Raw genomic sequence first — 16,471 nt, 5'->3', positions numbered from 1 at the left:
ATAGACACTTCAAACCCACCCTTAAGCAGTGAAGAGCAACCTTATCAAAAGAACCTAGTGAGTCACAGTTTGAAGTCTGTCCCAAGGTTCTGTTGAAGTCCAAGGCTCTAGACTATACAGAAATAAAACTGCATATACAAAACAGAGAGCATTGGCATCGCAGTAAACTATACCTGTGAAAAGAAGTCCCAGTTATTGTTCTTTACTGTGCACACTAATATGTGATCTAGTGCAAGGCTGGGTCTCTGCAATACATTTAGATAATGGAATCAAAATGTTGCTAAGGAAAGAAGTTTTTATTTTCTATATAATTTCTTTATCAGAAAGAAGGACATCTGATGCCCTTAAAAAGATACCAAATGACAAGTCTACATTGAATATACTACTACCATTTTCTTTTCTGCATGAACAGTCACGTGTTGCGCCAGCTCTTCCATATGACATATGCTTCTGCATGTATACCATGGAGAACATCCTACATGACCTCCAGTTGCAAACCAAATTGTATTGATCATTACCATGTCCCCATTACTGTGGATGGAGGTGCAGAGTTAACTCATGAACCGTGGTCAAAAGACGCATATCTAAATCTACAGATATTTTTTTTAATTCTGCATATGTTTGCCAATATGGCAAAAAGAGAAAATATACATTGACACCGACTAACGTGTTTTGTTTGTTTACTGACAATGGGGAATTTTGAAATCACATACAATTGAAATATTTAGGTTAGCTTACATACATCTGCCATTAGTCCCCCCTTTTTTATGTTTTTATTTAACACTTGATTTTTTTTGTGTTTAATAAGCTTTATTAATAATAAGATATGTCACAAAGAGCCAAGCGGTTAACAAAGCAGATAAAGGCAAGCAAATAAAACAAAAATAATCCAGTGATAAAAAATAAAGGAAAATCTATTTACATTTTAAACAATAACTGGGGGGAGGAAAAGAAAAGGGGGAAAGGGAATACTCTTACATTTGAAGAACGAGTAGTATTGCATAATAATGAACAACCTTGACAAAAGTACCATAACAATTGAAGAAACAAGCTTATTAATAAGAAGTTAGAAAAGAAAAGAACAGAGAAATTTGCACCTTCACTGAGGTTTAAAATTCTCAGAACATATATGAGAAATCTTTGTTTTTACTATCTGATCTAGATATAATGTTAGTGGTAACCAGTATACGTCCCTATTGACAGATGGTTTACTGGAGGAAACAAAAGCATCATCCAATCCATGGTAATGACATTAATTATTCCACCAATGCTGAATGGAAAGGTTAGATGAATTTTTCCAATTGAGTGCAATTTGTTGGAAGGCTAAAGCCAACATAAGGTCATATAAACCATGATCATGTGTACTCAGACCCAAAGTGTCTAATTAATTTCCTGTGAAAAGACTAACATTAGAGAGAGGAGTATGTATATTAAATATAAGAGAAATGTAGGCCAAACATTTCCCCAAAATGAGGCAACATGAGGGCAAACAAAAAGAAGATGCATGAAGTCTGCTGCAGGAGAGCCACAGGTCCAACAGTTCATGTCAGTGTGAGAGAAGGTAGCTATAGACATAGGAGTGAAATGCAATCTATGATACAGAAAAAACATATATTTGGTAACGGACGCAGATCTAGATATTTTGAGTGATCGACTCCAAATCTTGTCCCAGAAACCGGTGCTCCAAACACAACCAAAATCCGCTTTCCAGGCAAGTTTCACCTTACACTGGACATGAACAGGATCAGGAGATAAGGTGTGTTTGTAAATTAAGGAAGCCTTAGGAAGAACAGTAAGTATTTTAAGGAGAGAGTTTTCTCTAAGGAGAGAGTTTTCTTCTTCAGAAGAAGATGGAACTAAAGGGAGTAAACAAAAAGTTTCCCAGAATGGCTGCCATTAAAATGGAAAAATTGTGCCAGAAGGAAAGAGGACATATAAAAGTGGCTTGAAAGTGAGGGAATGAACAAGGGGTTGTACCATCAAATAGGTCATGGACCAACGTTATCCCCTGCAATCTCAAGGATTTCCAAAAGTGGGGTCTATTATTAATGGTAATGAGGCAATTATGCCATATCGGCGAATGCAGAAAGGATTCTCTTGAAGTAATCTTCGGATGGATTAGGGGTCTCAACAAAGAGAAAGTATGCTTGAATAAGGGAAGAATATTTTGAACAGGCTTGGATGAGAAGGCCAATACCTCAGTTGTAGAGAAAGGCGCAAGAAGGGAGTGTTTAATAGTAAGCCACAAAGGTGTGAAAGGGGAGGATTCTGCGAGAAGCCATTTAAGAGCTTGACAAAGGCAAAAAGATTTATGATAAATTCGAAAGTCAGGAAATTGAACACCCACATTGGATTTGGCTTCCGGAGTTGTGATAAGGATATTCTAGACCTCTTACTTTTCCAAAGAAATTTAGAAACCAGAGAATCGATTTGCTTAAAATAAATAAACGGAATATGAATGGGAAGCATAGAGAAAATGTATACTAGAATAGGAGTGATCATCTTTTTAATGGAATCTAGATGACCCCAGCAAGAGAGAAATCGAGGATTGCAAGAAGAAAGGAGTTTGTCAATGCAAGATGAAGCTTCTACCATATTAGTTAGATTGAAGCTGAAATGGAGTTAGTGAACCATATTCCTAAATACTTAAATTTCGATCTACTCCATAAAAACCCAGTAGAAGAACAGGAATGATGTGTGCCGAATTTGGTGAGAGGGAGAATTTCTGTTTTATCTGAGTTAATCTTATAGCCTGAAACAAGAGAAAATGATGACATTTCTTGCAATAGGGGAGGGATAGATACTTCAGTGTTGTAAAAATAATTTTCATCCGCATAGGCAGAAAGTTTCGAATGATCACCATAGCGAAATCCAGAAATAGAATCATTATTGTGATTAGAAGATAAAAATGGTTCAAGAGTTAGGATAAATAGAAGAGGGAAGAGAAGACATCCTTGGCGAACCCAAAGCCGTAGAGGAAAGTAGTTAGACGTATGACTATTGACTAATACCGACGCTCTAGGGGCAGAATATGGCAAAGAAATTGGCGAGATTATTTTAGGGCCGAAACCATGCCAATTAAAGGCCTTAAACAAAAAGGACGCATTCACCATATAAATTGCTTTTTCTACATCAATGGAAATCGCTGCTAGGCAATAAGAAAGAGAAGGCACCCTGGGCACCACCCCCAAGCCAACGGACCACGCACGCAACCTGGGCTTCATCCTTGACTCCTCCCTGTCGATGACCAGACAAGTCAACGCCGTCTCATCTTCATGCTTCAACACCCTGCGCATGCTCCGAAAGATCTTCCGGTGGATCCCCACCGAGACCAGGAAGACGTTCACCCAGGCACTCATCACCATCCGGCTGGACTACGGTAACGCCCTCTACGCCGGCACCACCGCCAAACTCCAGAGGAAACTCCAACAAATCCAGAACGCCTCAGCACGACTCGTCCTGGACATCCCCCGACACAGCCACATCTCCGGACACCTGAGAGACCTGCACTGGCTCCCTGTCAGCAAGAGGATCACGTTCAGATTCCTCACCCACGCACACAAGGCCCTCCATGACCTGGGCCCCGAGCTCCTCAACACCCGCCTGACCTTCCACACGCCCACCCGCCAGCCTCGCTCTCGCCGACGTCCCACGCATCTGCAGAGCCACCACCGGAGGAAGATCCTTCTCCTACCTGGCAGCCAAGACATGGAACACCCTCCCCATCCACCTCCGGACTACCCAGGACCACCTCGCCTTCAGGAAGCAACTCAAGACATGGCTGTTCGGGCAGTAACGCTCCCCCCCCCCCCAGCGCCTTGAGACCCTACGGTTGAGTAGTGCGCTATACAAATGCCTATGATTGATTGCTTGATATTTAGAACATTGAGGAGTAATCGAGGGTTATCCGAAGTCAGTTTACCTTTCACGAAGCCACATTGTTCTTTACCAATCAAGTGTGCCATAAGGGGTTCCAACCTTAGAGCAAGTAATTTAGCAAAAACTTTATAGTTCACATTGACCAAGGAGAAAGGACGATAATTCTTACAAAATAAAGGATCACGACCCTCTTTATGAATCAAACAACTCATGGCTTCTTGAAAAGTACCTTCCGTTTTATCAGAGAGAAAGAAGGATTGAAAAAGATGTAGAAGTTTAGGGAGTAATAGATCAGAAAAATGCAGATAGAATTCAATCGTAAAACCATCCGGCCCTGAAGTTTAACCTTTTTTGAGTACTTTTAAGGCACTGTAAATGTCCTAAATTGATAGATCAGACTCAAGCGCAGAGAAATGGAGGGCACAATTAGAAGGGGAAGGATTGGTTTTAAGATAGGATTGAATAAGGGAGATATCAGGAGGAGATTCTGAAGTATATAAATCTTTGTAGAATTTCATGAAATCATCTAGAATATCTTGATCCTGACATATAAGCTTCCCATCTGAAGAGTGTATGGAGTCAATTAATATTAGATCTTTCTGAAATTTGAGGTAATTGGCTAGACGCTTACCAACTTTGTCACGTCCACCATAGTAACGAGTGCAACTACGGAGTAGTATGAATGCTCCATTATCAGTAGTTACTTTATTAAAATTCAGCTTCGCACGTACAAGCTCTTGCATAATTGAGTCAGAGGGAGAAGTGAAAAATTTGTGTTCCAGGGTTTTTGATATGAGCTTATATAGATCTATGCTGTTGAAGAGATCACTTCTTTTTTTTTAGACACAATCTATAATAAAACCATGAGCCATGGCTTTAAAAGAGTCCCACAATACATGAGAGGAAAGATCGGGATCATTGTTTAATACAAAAAAAATCCTCAGAGAAAGATAAAAGAAGAGGAGAAGAGTTGGTCCTGTAAAAGAAAATTGTTAAAGCACCATCGAGAAGACCTGGATTGCGGAGGGCGCAACTCAAAGTCTGCAACAAGTGGAGCATGATCAGAAATGACAATTTGTTCAATAGAGGCAGAGATAAGATTTTGAGTTTATTGTTGGCAGAGAAAGATATAGTCTAATCGAGAAAAGGAGCCATGAGGTGGAGAGAAGAAAGAAAAGTCAATAGCATCTGGGTGACATAGTCTCCATGCATCCACAAGGTGTGACTGAGAAATGGAATTAAGAAATTGTTTATGGGATTTGTGTGGAATGAGTCAAACCTGGGATTAGTGGTAAATGAAAGGGTCAACAATCTGATTACAATCACCTCCTAAATTAAAAAAATCAACCCTAAATTGCGCACATTTTTTTGAGACAGTAGGCCAAAATGAACAGTCCAGTTTAGAGTTAGGCCATAAACATTAAATACTGTCAAATAAATGTTATTGATAAACAATTTAGCTAACAACCATCTCCCTTCTGAGTCAGTCTCTTGGGTTAGAACTTTACATTTCAATTTTTTATGATATAAAATATTTACTCCATTTCTCTTGGTGGTAGAGGGGGAAACTAAAATGGAACCAACCCAACCCCTTTTCAATGTCAATGTTTCAGCCTCCCTGAGATGTGTTCTTGCAAGAAAACCAAATCTGGATTATAGGAAGCAAATGAGCTAAAATTCTCTGTCTTTTGATAGGATTAATAAAAATATTTCACATTGCAAGAAATAACTCTGAATGTAAAAATACCAAAAATATATAGAGAACAACATGTTCAACAACGAAGAGAGTGAATAGGAAAAAGAGAAAAGGAGAAAAAGAAAATCTGCAAAAGTGTCATTAAAAGGGAAAGGAATAAAGGAATGCAATATGCCAAGAATACATGTAGAATGTTAAGATCCACAATGAAGTAGCAAAAAACATACATCGGGAAAGAAAAAGGTAAAACAAGAAAGTATTGCAGTAGTATCAGCAAATGGAGAAAGAGAAAAACACTAGAAAGGGATAGGGAGGAAGGGTAGAAAAGAGTCAATGAGAAAAGACAGTACATTTCAGAACCTGACGACTGTAATACGTACCTTCACAAGGGACAGAAAGAAAATAGGGGGTGGCGACGGACATACGAAGACAGAACACCCAACAGGAGAGGAAGGGGGTGCACAGTGAATTCCAAGAAACCTGCAATAACAATAGAGAATCAATGTGATATCCAGAACAACAAACTTCAATATAGGCAAAAGAGATCGAGTGTAACAAGAGAACTATCAAAGTCAGGTGTTGGCAGAAGGACCAGCAATCTCAATCGAGGATGTTGAATGAGAGTGAATGAATTTCCTGAGATCTACAGGATCCTCAAATGAAGACATTTTGTTCTGAAAGGTGACCTTAAACAAGCAAGGATGGAATAAGCCATATCGAGCACCAAGAGTATGAAGAGCAGGGCGAAGGTCTAGGAATTCCTTCCTTTGTTTAGCAGTGGATGTAGAAACATCTTGATAAATAAACAGTCTTCCGCCAGATAAGACTAGTTGTTTTTTTAGCTTAGCTGCCTGTAGGACTTGAAAGAGGTCAGTGAATTTCAAAAATAAAATAATTTCTCCATGAGGTTTTGAGGGGGCAGATGAAGAAGATTATTGCGGACCCAGTCTGTGCACACGTTGAATGTTTAATTTGGTCTTTGACGGAAGGTCCAGAAGCTGTGGGAGAAAGGTTGTGAAGTAAGTAACAGGGTTGTCTCCTTTAAGGCCTTCAGGAAGGCCATACAAGCAAAGGTTATTGCGCTGATTTTTATTTTCAAGGTCTTCAGTTGACTTTTTGAGTAGCAAAACATCTCTCTCCAAGTGTGTAATTCTGGTTGATGAATCCTGTACATCACTGATCTGTTGTTCCACCATGGACAACCATTTATTGTCCAGAGTCTGTAGACAAGTGTTTGTTTCCTCATTAAAGGGTCTTAGAGCTCGTATCACCTCCAAAACAATATCCAAGGATGCAGGAGACTTAGACTTGGGTGGAGAGTGGGTCCTGTTTGATCCTTTTGTTGGTAGAAGAAGGTAGCTGTACTTTAGAAGCGGGGATAGGCAAAACTGCGGGTTGAGAAGACACAGATTGAGCCATTTCCCCATAAGTATGAGACAAATTGATGGAGGGAAAAATATGGGTAGAGCAAGAGAGGGGTTGGTTGAAGGAATGTCTCTTGATAGGGTGCAGTCATTTCTTGCTCCTGCCCATGAACCAACACAGTAAAAACCAAGAATGACTGTGAGGCAAAAAGCAATAATGAGCGTAAAGTGCATAATAGGCAGCAGTATGCCTCAAAACGAATGTTCCTTCCTCTAAACAAGTACAGCTCAGATATAAAAAATGTGAAGGAGACCCATAAAACATATAAATAATAGTATTCCTGAACCAGGCAGAAGGAGAAAATCATAGGAACTAGAAATACAAAATGGCGGCCGCTAGGGAGAATGTAGAGTCACCTGAAGAAATTAGGGTCCAGCAAGGAGCATTTTGAGGAATGACAGCAGCCTCATCTGAAGTAGGAGTTAATGTCCTGGGAAACACCAGCTGCAAGGAAGTAAAGGTGCTGGAACCTCCGTAATTACATCGGCGATTCCCGAGTGGGCGCAGAGCTCTGTGCTCAGGCGGCCATCTTTGGTCTCGTCGCACGCGCCTTTTCATTAATTAACACTTGATCTTAATGTACCTTCTGAAAGGCTTTCTTAAAGTGCTGAGTCATGATGTCCAGTATTTTTTGGAATGACTGTCAAGTGATTCTTCTATTAGTACCACTTATCTTCTGCAGTACGGTTTAGTTACCGTGATGTACATTCCCCATACAACACATTGTTAAATATTGGTGAAGGTGCTCCAGTAGCTAGCTGGTATTGGCTCACTACTTCTAGTGCTCTCATGTGCACACCAGGGGTGGACTGACCATAGCAGGCACCAGGCGTTTCCCCAGTGGGCCGGAGGGGTGAGGCTGGTTTTGTACCTGTGGGGGCGGTTTTGTTACTGGGGTCTGGTTATGCAGCAGTGCTGCAATATAGGCCTCCTGTAACAATAGCGGAAGTGGTGCTTCTCACTAGCACCCTCCCCCACCCCCCATCGCCCCACCGCTGCCGGGGCTGGTTGCTGTTCCCAGTCCGGCACTGGTGCACACCCCATCCCTCAGCCAAGCGGTAATAAGAAGCACCCCCAAAAGATGGCGGCTGCTCTTCCAGTTCACCTAGAAAGACATCAACATTCTGGTATCCACACTGACTGCTTTCTAGTTAGACGATTGAGTGGGAGGTGGCAACACCAGATCACCCTTGCAGTGAGATCACTCATCTCCTTCACTCAAGGATAGCACACAACATCCGGCCACTGCCAATCCTGAATGGCACACTGGAGGATGCAGCATAGGACTCTTCCTAGCCCTGTTCCAGTTATCTCATGCTGAGTATTAAGAATTAAACTTTTCAGCGGAGTAGGCTGTTCAAGTCCTCATAAATGGGCAGAACAGCTCATCTGGAAGACAATCTGTCTTGATGTTCTAAACTCCCCACATCATATCAGGAAGCTATACTTATAGAAGAAGCTTGAGACATCAGGCACCTATCTTGATCTGCACAAAGGCTATAAATCACCCAACATAGCACAAAGGAGGCAGCCTTCAGCACCTAAAGATACAGAATAAACTAGACTGATACTGAGGATATGATTTCAGATGTACCACTTTCAGTCTTTGATAGCCATTTTGGGTGGAGGAAACCCTGCCACCCATTTACAAAAAGCATGAAGAAAATGAAGAGGAAAATATAAATTGTGAAAACATACTTTGCAGATATTAATTGTATCGTGCAGTCCTGTTAATGATATCTGTTCTACATAGCCTACTTGTACACAATAGTAATCTTTCCCCACGTAAAGTGCTGTGACTCCCATGTGGTCTTGCCAGTGCTGTATACAGTTGCAAAATAAAATTGATCAACAAGTTGTACATGCTATTGTTAATCATGGTGAATGCAATGTCAATGTATGCCATATTATACATACACATAACAATGTCAATTCCTCTAAATACGCCATGACAAATGTAGGTATAATAATGATAATATCAGTAAATGCAGCATCAATGACCACCTTGTTATATGTACACGTAATAATAAAGATTTATCATTGCTGTCAAATCCACCTGAGATGAACTCCCCAAAAACCCTATGATCAGACAAGCCCTGCAACTCACACCCAAGCGTATTAATTGATAGGTCACAGGTGGGGTAACACTTAGCCCAAAGTAAAACACGTGAACAGGGAAAATGGTGATCTATCCCACAGATAATCAGCTACACCACAAAAGGTCAGAGGAAATTGGCCCCAACAAAGGCACTTGGCAAAAGGGCACACAAAAGGCCACACATTCACAAAATACCACAATGTCAGATGCCACATCTAGTTAGGAACACTCAAGCAATCAGAACACAGCATGCACACTACACACAGTGATCATGCTCTCCACCATGACGGACATATGAACACATACACACTGGCCCACATTAGGTCACCACAAAGTTGAGTCCCAGAGGGCCCCGTTATCAGATGGTTGAATTTATGGTTCCTGACTAGGCTGGGATTTATGTGCTCTACAAGAATGTGTATTTGGTTTATTGTACTTCAAGAACTGTATATAATGTCGACTAAAGCCTCTGTACATCGAGACAGTCTTCAGCCACGACTCTGTTGCTGCTCACTCGGCCGCTGCGTTAGAATAGTTCCTGTTTTGCCAAATGTATCTTGTCTTTTCATATTTTCAAGGTAAATTCATATCTGAGCAACATTTTGGTGAGCCAGATAGAAGAGATTGGTTTATCGAGCCTGACTTCTGCCAAAGGACAAGGACCCCTGCCCAAACAGATTCACAGCTGCACAACAAGACCGGTGAGTGGATGCGATAGTTGATTAAAAGCTCTGCTGAATCTGCGGGATGAAGGTCTGTCTAGAGACTGCCCACACAGAGTAAGAGACTAAGGGGCATATTCTCAAGGACGCTTCGCCGATTTAGCGGCACTTTTATACCACGAAAGTGGCGATAGATTTATCGCCCTATTCGCACATTTTCTGTAGTGCATTCAGAATCGTGCATTGAGCTTTGAACTGCTGTTGTACTTTTTTTTGTGCTGGAATATCAAATTATGATGCCATTTTGCACGCGCATCAGCAATCAAATAAGCAGCCATGTTTAATTTAAATGGTATAAAAAAATTTCAGTGCCATCACAATTTGATTGAGTCTTGTTTCTTACTTGGAATGACGCACTCATGCACTTTTTACACAGATGTTAACTTCTGATTGCACTTAAAATGTTGTGTCTTATATTATTTGGCGAAAGAAATAAGCAATTGCCTACAGTTCACAAGTATAGATGGAAGAGATATTGGTTCTGATTTGCTCAAATCTATTATACGTCCTTAAACTCAGGAGTGGCTCAAGAAATTAAATGAACGTTGGCCTTCACTGCGTGAAAAAGTTATTTTAAGGACCCATTGGAAGAAACTTATGAAAACAGCTGGGTGGGTGGTCATGGGTTCTTTGTTGACTAGATTTGAATGAGGTGAGAGCTCAGAATGCTATTATGTGTTGAAATGCTGGGACATTCAACAAGCCATTCAACATACATGCAACCCAGTCGCTCATTCTTGAGCACCATACAGCCATTCATCCTCTCACTCACTGACTTGACTTTGCATTTTACCCTTCCACACCAAATATCCACCTAAACACAAGATAAAGTAAAATAATAAAAGTGGAGAAAAGAAAAATACACTGTTCAGAATTTGACTTCTGGGAATGTTATTGCCCCAGTTACTTACCGGTAATCTTCATTACTCCGAGCATAGTCTTCCTCGCCACATGACTAACAAAGTGAACTTCAGCTCGACACCAGAACTCTCCAAAGCAAAAAAGTCAGCCTCCCATGCCTCCCATCCCTTCCCAATATGGCCGACCCATTAAAACCCTTGACCTCTATAAGAGGCGTGCCGGCCCATCCCTTCAGCCTGAAACTACCAAGCTTAAACATGAAGCCAATAGCCAGACAGGGAGGGAGGGATGGGAACTCATGTGGCGAGGAAGACTATACTTGGAGTAATGAAGATTACCAGTAGGTAACCGGGGCATTACCTCCTCATAAGTCTTCCTCGCCACATGATTAACAAAGTGAGCACATACCAAAGCCAAGCGGCTTCATGGAAACTCACAAGAAACCAACAGACCAGAACGGGACACCCACGAAAGAGGGCAAACCCAAAAGACCAGACGAGTGGAAGGACCACCCAAGAGAGAGGCAACCACGAGCAGGAAGAACCAGACCGGCACAGAGAGACACCCGGAGGGCCGAAAACCCGGACCCCCGAGACACGTATGGCCGCCAGAAAAAAACGCCCTAACCAAAGACAGAAGGAGGACAGAGAAGGCATGGAACCAGACCGCACTGAGCCAAAAGCAACAGCAAACAGGCCCCAGAACAGAAAACAGCAAATCGGTCCAAACACACCAAGACTGCCAAACAGACAGCCAAAAGCAAGAGGAGAGCAAAAGCCCAGACAGAGGAACCGAAGAAAACAAGGGCATCCCCACCACAGTGACCCAACAAAAAGCCACAGCTGAAAAGAAACGCAGTCTTACAGAAACACAGCAACACCGCACGGTGGACCACCAACCGCGAGAGAGCCAAAACCACCAGAGGAACGGGGTAGAGGAACCAGACGCAATTAAACAGACTGGCAGGAGCCGCAAGAACGGATAGGGGTGCAAAAGGAACCGAGCACGACAACCGAAAAACCAAAAAAATGAAGGGCACCACAACCCTACCCGTAAGGATATAAACAGGTGGGACACATACTGCAGTCGTACAAAGGACCCCCCCGGAAGGGAGCGTGGAACCAAAGAGAGAATCCAGGCAGGCACAAGGCAAAATCTACCCTAGGAAGGCGCAGGAAACAACACCGAAGAGACCCGGCCACCAAGGGAACCCAACCGGCCAACAGCGAAAAGCGGAAAGCCCAGATGGCTGCCCACGGAGCCCGAAGAGCGGAAGGGACCAGACCCAAGGCCAATTCACCAGAAAGGAAGCGAATCTCCACCAGAGGCCACCATGCAGAAGAAAGCATATAGAGCCCGGCAGGGAGGGGAACGCAGCACGGAGGAGCGAGACCGCCCCACACAGGGACCAAGCAAACTGTCCCAGCAACGTACCACAAGAAGGAAGCGAGCCACTGAAGCGAGCACCCAGGCAGCCACACAGCCAGCCAACAACCAGGCTCGGCGCGGCCAAACAGCGAAGTGCCGACAGGAACAGGAGCGCACAGGGAGGAAAAGCCACAGGCAGAAACACACTAAAGTTGAGAAGGACAGAAGAGCAGGGCGAAAAGAGCCTGAGCCATGTCAAAACTCCCAGGGAGCCACCCGAGCCAGCAGGCCCCAGGACCCCAAAACCAGGGACAAAGAAGAAGAGGATACAAAATCCACACCGGAGGAGAACCGGGAGGCCAAGCATCCCCGGACACCCAAAAGCACCACCGGAAACAAAAACCACCAAGGGAAAGCTAGAAAGTAGGGGCAGGACACAAACCCCGCGCCCACAGAGGCATAACATGGACCAGTGAGCCACAGCTCCCAAGTCCACCAACCGCAGTAGCAAACGCCAGCGGAGAAGCACCCAGGCGAGTACCACCAACAGGACAAATGCCCTGGCCAGGCCAAACGAGCCCAGAACCCCTGGAAGAAAAGGGACCCTAGGAAAGCGCAAAGCCGGGAGCCCAGACGAGAAAAGCCAACACCGGCAACACAAGCCAGAATAAAAATTACCCAGGCAAGGACAGCACCACCATGCTAAAAAGCCAAAAGGGGGCAAACCCCACAAACCCCCCCAGAGCACAAGGCAGGGGAGAAACCGCCCAGGAGAGCAACAAGAAGCCCCCCGCAAGCCCGGGGCAAATCCCAGATAAGCCAAGGAACGGGCAATGGAAGGCAGACCAACCAACCCAGCACTGACCGGGAACCCACACATGCCCCAAAGGACGGCAAAGGCTGCCATCACCCGGGAAGGGGAACCCAGAACAGGAAGACCATTGGCCCAATACGGAAGTGTCCGAAGACGCAGGACCACAATACACACAAGACATGGGCCCCACAGGAGATTTAGCCCACAGCACCAGGAAACCCCAGGCAGTCAGCGACCCTGCGCAAACCGGGAAGTCAAGCCCCTGCCTCAGCCCCAGAGGCCAGTAAAGGCCACAATCACCCAAGAAAGGGACTCAGAAAAAGAAGGCCGCTGGACCTACCTGCCGACAGGAAGGGACGGGAACAGAGCACCTGGCCCACAACCCAGAAGAAGGGGGAAGAAGTGGGTACCACCAACTACTAACCCAGACCGGACCAACTCAACGGGGCACAACCATCGGTTGACCGGAAACCGAGGGACAAGGAGACCACCGGGACAATGGAAGGCACCCACAAGGAAACAGAAGAAGATGTAGGCCGGAGTCGAACCCTAGTCCCGTGTGAGCCTGCGCCACAGAGGTACAAGACCAACCACAAGTCCACAGGACCTGGCAGCCCAGAGGAGCCACAGGTAGAAGCCGAAAGCAACACCAGAACCCCCAACCATGGGACCCAGACAGGACCTAAAACCAGTGGGGCAGAGGACTAAAGAAATCAACAATGCCTACACTTTCAACTGAGCACAAAGTGCCAGTGAAAGACAAGGGATTGAACACCTAATCTTTAGCGTAAGAGTCTAAGCTCTTAACCATTAGGCCAGAGTGACTCACTAAACCAAGGGGGAGCGCCCAGCATCAGAACAGCATGCTACCACACCGAAACAGGCCGAGACCATGAGAGGAAGGGGGACAGGTCCCAGCCGAACATGGTAGGATCCGAAAGACAGCTAACCGCGCCACAGCAAGCACTGGCCAACGACCAACCGCAGCAAAGGTGCTAGCCGAATCCCCGACATGACACAGCAAAGGCCGCAGCCCACCCATTGATCAACCGCCACCAGGCACGAGCAGGCGAGTCCCATAACTGAAAACAGGGGACAGCAGGGCGGCAAGGCAGGAGGCAGAATCCATGATCCTGAGACAGAGGTCACCCGTGACGCGAGGAGAGGCAAAAGACGGCCCCACAACAGAGCCCCCAAAAGCACTGTATGAACCAAAACCACCATGTGACACCATGAAAGCACAAAGGGAGACGAGAGCAGACATGATCAAGGTGGAATGGACACAGACAGAAAAAACACCGACCTCGGGACCCATAGCAGAACTCCGAACCCTTGACCTGTGATAGCCTGTGCCAACCGAGGCACAAGACAAAACAGTGAGCCATGCCAACAGGAACGGGACAAAAAGCCAAGCCCAAGAAGAGCCTGAAAAAACACCAACTGGGCCACACAAGCCTGCGGGCAGAAGACAGAAGACAGAAATTAGGAACTGTGCACCCTAGCCCGTGGGAACACCAAATCTCCCCACCATCCGGAACCCCCAGTGCACCAGGAACCCACGGGCAGGACCACAGGGACCCACTGGCATGCACCCTGGATGGAAGAACAAGCTCAGGGTTCTGCACGCACCATCGAAGAGACAGACAGCCATGGGGGGGAGAGGAGGGTGCCCGCAACAAAGGCGAAGCAGAGGGGCAGTCAACAGGAGAGAGCCCCAAGGGAAAAACAAGATCCAAGAACAGGTTCCACCGAGACATTCCGCGACACCGGGAAGTAATATTGTGGGGGCGCGGTCGCTGACCCTGCGCCAGCAACGAGACCCGGATTAAAAACAAAGACTCTCAAGCAAGGGCAATCTTTTCTCTGATTGTAAATGTAACCTTTAGTGAAATGATTTATGAAAAACCACTCAGCTGCTCCAGGTAAGGTACGGACACACAACCTCTGCCTGGCTCAGTGCAAGTACTGCTGTAGAAGTACCGCGTGCTAACCGAGGGGATCCCTGGAGCTCACTGTCACTGACCGAAGACTGTCTTCTATGCCCCCACAAGACATAGAAGCCTAGCTGAACACGCCGCACTCAGGTCCAAGACAGAGAGTAAGAAAAACACAGCTCACAGATCACAGCCCAGACTGAACACAGACAGACCTTGGAACCGCATGAGTGAGAGGGAGACAGACGTCCACTGAACAGCGGGACCGGCTGCACCTGAGAGAGAAACAGCCACGCCCCTCGAAGGCAGAGACAGAAAACGCGATGGCAAGCGGCACCCAGCCCCCTAGAAGACCCGGCCAGCCTAGCGTGTGGAAGTCCCGCAGGAGAGGCCAGGCCGCCAGACATGAGTGCCATGGGAGAAACAAGCCACGCCGGGGACAGCACCGGCCCAAGCCGATAAGCCCCATGAGTTCAGAGGAGCCCGAAAAAAAGGAAAAGAGAGAAGCCCCACTGCTGCCCGCCAGCCCCTCGGGACAGAGAGCATAGGCTGCAGCGAGGCCCCTGTGGGACACACGTAGAAGCATAAGACTAATCCTGTCCGGTAACTTGCACACGCGTGAGGCAGTCGGATGTCAGTGTAAATTAAGCTGCGGAAGACGTACCGTACTCCAAATGACACGAAGGAGTCTTCAGGCATCCTAGCACCAGAATGCACTCGCGCAGGGCTCTGTGTACTGGAGCGCCCAGGTGCAGTCTCATCTTGAGCTATGGAGCGCCGCGCTAATCAGACAAGACGAGAAGCCGTGATCCCAACCCGTGAGTATGGCGGATGAACACATCAATGGGGACGCGGCCGCGGCCCGTAGAACCTCCCGTCGGGCCCCCATGCTCAACCCTGCCAACATCCCGACTCCTGCAGGGGCGCCCCCCCCATGTAAAGCACATTAGACTCAGAAAAAAAAGCCCCCCGCACCTATCACTGTGACAGGAGGGCAGGGCACAGCCAAAGAACCAAATCATTGTCAACACGGACGGGGGGTCAGAAAGAGCCGCAAGGTAGGGCCCCAAACCACCCCGGCCGTCCCCCCTGTAAACCCTTGGCTCACTAAGGCAGAGCCTAACCGGCCCTGTAGGATACCGGGGAAAGGAAGGGGGGAGGGTCCTTGATCCCACAAGTCCGCTAGAGCAGGACCACCAACCAGGGACCCATGTACGTGCTATAGCAGGAACCACTTACCTGAAAGCGCATCTGGAGAGTTATCGTGCACAGAACCAAAAAATCAGGCTGAAGGGTTGGGCTTGCCCGCCTCTTATAGAGGTCAAGGGTGCATTGGGTCAGCCATATTGATAAGGGATGGGAGGCTGACTTTTTTTGCTTTGGAGGGTTCTGATGTGAAGCTGAAGCTCACTTTGTTAGTCATGCGGCGAGGAAGACTGACGAGGAGGTAAGGTGCAGTGTATCATTGTTTTAAATTTCCAACATCTCCACATGTATCAGCAATATGTTTGCCAACTTGGAGTGGTAAAATAATGGTACACTATGCGCAATACCATTCCTGGATGACTGCTCAGGTCACCTTCGACTGGTATTATGCATTGTATATTATAGTTGTGCCGATCCAACATTTAGCAGAATACTTCAAAATGTAGTTACCCTCTTGGAATGATAAAA

At 45.8% G+C, this 16,471-nt stretch overlaps 1 pseudogene; it reads left to right on the top strand.

Moving 5' to 3' along the window:
- LOC146861610 (uncharacterized) overlaps window positions 1-11,666 on the top strand; it is a 35,471-nt pseudogene extending 23,805 nt beyond the window's left edge.
- Window positions 11,667-16,471: the final 4,805 nt, after the last annotated feature.

This window comes from Triturus cristatus, chromosome 3_1 (assembly GCF_964204655.1).
Source record: "Triturus cristatus chromosome 3_1, aTriCri1.1, whole genome shotgun sequence".
NCBI classification, from domain to species: Eukaryota; Metazoa; Chordata; class Amphibia; order Caudata; family Salamandridae; genus Triturus; species Triturus cristatus.
The sequence above is the reverse complement of the archived record's forward strand: the minus strand, read 5'-3'. Positions and strand labels throughout refer to the sequence as shown.